Genomic DNA, 6,349 nt, shown 5'->3' on the forward strand with positions numbered 1-6,349 from the left:
TTATCTGCGGGCGTATGCGTGTATACCTATTTATGCATACACAGCGTACACATTTTATAAGTTGTCGAGGTTTTATTAAACATCAAATCGGCTTCGGTGGCGGCGCGGTAACGTCCACGCCTCGCTTTTCAACCCAGAGATCGCGGGTTTGATTCCTTCCTAGATGGGCTTTTCTCCACCTAGGCCTTGGCTGTTTGTAATTGTTCATACTGTTATATCATTTTTTAAAGTCCGATGTAAAGTCCAAGTTTTCTGATTAATGTGAAATAAATAAAAATGCCACTCTTGTTGCATGATTTTACTAAAAATGGTGTTGGTGCTATGTGCATTTCTCTTAAGTCCGATAAATGGCTAGTAGTTCATTGCATACCTAATTTTTTTTTCTGTAGTAGTCACATGCATCGTGCGTAACTTGGTTCGTGAGCTATGCATGCCTAGTGTGGATACACCCCTGCCACACACCTTCCCGGTGGCTTGCAGGGTATTATGTAGATTTAGAATGGATGCTTTCAAACGATTCAAAGACATTTGCTTGCAATTTTCTGGTTAGTTACTGAGGAAATGAAGGCGGTACAGGGAAAGGAAATGATTTCCCTATTCTTAGGTGTGAATTTCACACGCCGTAGGGCTAAGCACGAGGTGAGCTCTACTACCCTCGCCTGCGAAACTGAACTTCCGGTAGATTACTGTGATTCCGTTATCACTGGGCAGTTTGGTTATCGCTAGTTGGTAACCACTGTTTCAATAGAAACAAATACAAATATGCATATGTAAATACAAAAATGTATACAATAACCTATCTATCTAAACAGGCTTCCTGAACTGTGTTTATATAAAGCCATTTGAGGCAGCGTGGCAGCCTATTAGCAAAGGGTGGGGCGTTCGGAATGGAAGGATCTGGGGTCATTTGGCTTGCGCTTCTGGACACTTTCAGATAAAACCGATCCGCGTGACTTTCTTGACGTAATTACATAGGGAACGGCAGAAACGGAATGTGCCCACAGCCCTCTGGATATGTGAATTTCACATGCCGAAGGGCTTAGTGCCAGATGGGTTACGCCTTCACCGATCAAACCGACCTTCGGTTTCGAAGATCTTCGTGGTAAGCGCTTGACCTTGGGTAAAATAATTCGAAAAAGGAGTCATTAGCACTAAGAGAAGAAATTGGAAAGGTGTCCATTCTTTCTATTGTCTTTTTCTAAGACTTTCAATAAGGACATGGCTAGAAATAAAGAGACTTTCACAAAATTATCGGTGTCTAAAGAGTCTGGTGTTGACAAACTTCGTCCATCCGATAAATGCTTGAGCACAATAAGTTATGCAATCAATGGACTACCTGAGGTACAGTGATTATTCTCATGAATAGAATCGAATGTTTTGACAAACACGTTCAAATACTGCTAATTTTAAGGGATTATCGTCTTCGAGGAAAGTTAACCGAAACAGCTCACCTTCTATGCTTTTAAGTAAAAGAAACTGATCAGAGAAGCAAGCTCATACATTTTTCAAGTTGTAAAAAGAAGTTATCTACCGACTGAAAACATAAGTTAATAGGAGAAAGTTTCAAGCAGAAACTCTTCCTTGGCTGTAAAGACAAAGCCACGCAATGATAATTTTAACATCTGTAAAATGTGGTCTTCACAGTTTGTGGCTCGAATTATGTCGCGGTCGAATATTGTTTCGACAGTGTGGCAGCGTTTTTCATTGAAATAAATTACCTCAAATGCAAAAATATTAAACAAGGTTCATCACAATGGCTGTTTTTATAAGCTGCAAGTAATTTTACAGGTCCACTGGTGCCAATCGTAAATGCGACATAGAATATTGTAACTCACATATCCTAGGTTATGTGCATTTGATACATTTCGGGACGAAATGAACTCATTAGAAGGTTACAAGTAGTGAAATAATATATCATCTTAAACTCAATCAAAGGCAGATACTACATTCGAAAATATTTTACTGTGTAACTATAGCAGTTAACCCTTCGGGAACGAGACCTTACCTCAGAATGGTGACCGAATGTCTTCCTAAATAGGAACATAAAGTCAAAATATGAAAAAATTATATTAATATTCAAACTAAATAAGAGATAAGTAATCACGCGTTTGTGCTGCCGGAGAGAAACCAAATCGGCAGTAAACTTCACAAGCAGATTCAGAGAATTACTGACCACAAAACGTTATAAGCGTAAAGAAGCGCAAATCACCAATTATCTTGCACTGACGAATACTATACAGAGTTAAGTTCTTGATTAGATGATGTTCGAAAATGTTACTGTTATGTTTTGTGTGGGTGTTGAAAAACAGGCCTAACTGTCGAACTAGGTCACAGCTGCGAGTGTCAGCTTTAAAGCAGACATAGCTGCCAAACAGATGTCAGCACTCAAGAATAGTTTAGTCTCTCGATTCATGACGTGGCCAGTCTCTTTATTTCACAATTTATCGGCTGCTTCCCTACCCAGCACCTATACTAATCTTTTACATTAAAGTGTTATTCGAAAGGTGTCTTGGGTTCCCCCGAACATTAGAATCACAATGGTCACGAAGCTTCGGGATTCACCACTAGGATACGGTAACCGAAAATGTCGAGATCTGTGCAAAAAATAGTTACTGAGAACTGAATAACAACCAGGTAAAGGGTAACTGAGATCGGTTCTCGATTTTAAAAATTATATTCCCAATGTATGTTGATGTATACTACTCCATACGCTACCTAGTGAGGTATAAATATTTATCAACGCCCATTCATACAAAGTCAATTCAAAGCAAGCAATCGTATCCCATTGATTAAGTGGTATTTTTATTGGTTAGTGTTGATCAGATCACACTATTGCGTTTTATTTTACATGCAAATTCAACAAGGCTACAGACTCATTTTGAAGCGATTTCATTGATCACTTTTCCTGTCATTTTATACATCAATTGAAAAATTAATAGGTTCAATAGATACAAGCACTTGCTTAGTATTTTAGATATTAAACTGAATAGCTTCGACGCTACGGCTTCGCAAAAAAATCATGATAGTAAACTTTCAATTACATTTAATATTACATCAAAATTAAAATTTTAAAGCAGATTACATTCTAATGTTAACATTAAAATCTTTATCTTCAATTAAAATTTTATATAGTTAACTTTAATAATTTCCTATATCATACACTCCAACGAAGATAGAAAATATCTCTTGGCATATCACAGTGGCTTTTGAATCTAGGGGACGGCTTGAGCATTTTTAGAAAAAATATCAGTGATCAATTGGTTATTTTCCGCGAATTGCAGAATATTTAATCGCTACGCCATTAATTGAAAATGAAAGATCCAGCCTTCCTAAATTTGCTTACACCCTATCGGTTGCTACAGTCGCACACATTATACTGAGCGATAAATGCTTTTCATCCTTCTCCGGCTAACACTGCGGGGGTGCAAGGACGTTTTATCTTAATGACATAGAACGAACAGCATGCACCCCTGACACTGCAACGGGGTATGAGGCCCACACTGAATTTGGCAAAAAGATTAATAAATAACAGCCAAGATGATGGCATTGCGTATTTCCAACTTCATAATTTTGCGTGAGAGCAGCTCAATGAAGAGACGCCCATGATTACAGAGATTCTTGGAATAATCATTACACGGCAAATTAATGGCTCACGATTTGAAATATTAACGTTTGAAACGTGTTCTCGAAGAGAAGACTTCACGCATTGCGAGGAAAAGCCCTTTATCATTCTGCCAATCATAAAAGCCGAAATAAGGGATTACACAGATGGGCGAATTTCAGACTCAAGAGACTGCTGCGGAGATTCCAATTGCGTCACACACGCGGTTACGACTACGCCGCTCGGATTGCCTTTCCGCTTGTTGATTTCTTTTACATTTTATTGCTATCCCACACTGTCTACAACGTATTTCTGTTTTCCTGTCTCAAAATCTACCTCCCGTTTCCTCTCTCAAAAAGTTTCATTTATTTCCAGAACACGCGAGATATTCTCATTTGACGCGGCAAATCCACCCCGCGTGATTCAGCAAATTCGCACCTCATTAAACGGGCGAGCACCTCCACAAGCATGATTTCAACCGCATTTAAAACTCACTGTTGTGGTGAAAAAATGCAAAACCACGGACATAACGACATCTTTTAATCCTTTTTCCTCCTTGCTATTAATTACGTCAGAATTCCGCCAATCGTCTGGCCTTTTCTGTCACAAGTTCCTCAACCATCATGGAAACAAGGTTCGTAAACGGAAAAACCACCCGAATCCTTCGAACTCTAGCATAACTATGTATAGTAATTGATCTTGTGGACATTTGAGACATTCTCCAGACATTCGCAGCCAATTATGGGAATAGTCGGAAAGAGGTCTCCAGATCCGGGCGACCACCTTATCACAGTCGTGTTCCCGCAACTTCCTGGGAACCCTCTCATTTATTTCCCTTTCACTGCCACCGCACCCCTTTCCTGTGTGTATCTAACCTCATGAACTCTTTCTGCCGTGGGCAACCACAGTGGCGAAGTAAACCTGACCTAACTCTTCCCAAAGTCTCTCTAATCTATTTGTTTATTTTTTTTCATATCATGGTAACCTGCATAAAAGAAAAACAAATGGGATAGGTCAGAAAATATGTTTTTCATATGACTTACAAATTAATAATTGCACGTCAAGCCAGAATCGGAAGAGGTTTATACAGAAATTCATTAGTTGGTCACATAAATTAAATAAGGCGACTCATAATAAGCGAAGCCCATAGTTTTATTTGAATGATTAAAATACTTATTAATTTATTTATTTTACATTGATTATTTATGTAACTGTTGTTGCGTCAGCCAAAAATGTAAAAATATTTGGTGCCATTTTGGTGACCTTAGAATAAATGAATACATATTTATTGGAAGCTAATACATAATTTGACGAATAGCAAAGAACGAGATCATAAGCATAAGCAAAAAAATTGATGAACGGGCTGTTCAGTAGAGTATGCATAACTTATTTTCGCCACACACATTGATAACGTTATTTGATAGCAGCTTAAAAGAAGAGGAGTTAAAAAAGAATATAGTTTATTTAAAGAGAATACTTTCTGCGAGTGGATGATAGCTGCTAAATTCCAAAAGCGAAAACAGTTAATAGCAAAATAAAATGATGAAACCAGCATGATAACAATTGGTTCAGATTGTTCTTTCCACTTGAACTTACGATGGACTAAAAATATTCCGCAGAGAATACGGTTTGTGCAGTGATTAGTGTACTACCTTTCTACCCTTATGGCCGAAGTGTTCGAATCCTGAGTGTTTTACGTCCCATTCGTCCAATGGCCTTTCGCAAATGCCTACGCCGGATTTCTCTCCGCCCTTATCCCATTCTCTAAATATCCTGCCCATACCGAATTGCCCTCATATCGCCTTAATCGGAAAATGGCCTTTGCCTCCCCTAGGAGGTGAAAGATTAGGTCTAAAGGTTCCTCAACGACATGGCGGCGAGCTAATATTCAGGGGCATACAACAACTGCCTAAGCGCCAGCAGAAATACATCTACCTAAATAGTGATTATATAGTATAATACAGAAATTTATAAACTTTAAAAAATGTATCCATTGTTAAAAATAGGCGCTTCCTCAATTTCTATTTAATTGGAGATTTTCCTTATGGCATTAACCTCGTACTATCTAATTCATTCCGCAGTGAACAACTACTTGAACGAGCTACGGAACGAATGAAATGAGGTTTCGTGTGTTTAGGGTGTATGCACAATAAGTGATAAGTACACAATAGGGTAAACTAAGTACTTTGGTATATGTCACTAAAGTTTCGTACGCTGAACAAGAAACGTGTAAGTTGGGTACCCAAATACTGAATCCATTACGTCCAATGTCCCAATAGAACGTATTTCGGTCTGAAATATTTTTCCACGTAATATCAATGAGTAAAAAAAGGGAGTCCATTGACCTGAAGACTTATATCAGTGCTTTCTAAGAAAAATATGAAAATACGACATGCGTACGCCTAGAGAGCAAAAAAACTTACACTTAATAAGGTCTATATTGAATCGGAAAATAAACGGGGATGGCTATTTTTTTACACACTCGGGATGGCAGTTGTGAGCAAAAAAGGGGAAAAAATCACGATATCATTAAACAGAAATATCAAATTATTAATGTGAATCATGTATTTTTCATCTTTCCTTATCGCCTTTCCCGTCAGCCCGGTGACCCCTGCCCTAGATGGGACCTCCTCAAAAGTTCCTACTCTTCCTTTCCCGTCACATACTCACTCTTCCTCGATATAGTCCTGGTCATCCGCGGTGTTGCGGTTCACTCCTCACACCCCTCTACGTACTTCCCCTCTTCCT

The sequence above is a fragment of the Hetaerina americana genome, unplaced genomic scaffold, assembly GCF_022747635.1.
Source record: "Hetaerina americana unplaced genomic scaffold, ioHetAmer1.1.p SCAF_3, whole genome shotgun sequence".
Lineage (NCBI taxonomy): Eukaryota > Metazoa > Arthropoda > Insecta > Odonata > Calopterygidae > Hetaerina > Hetaerina americana.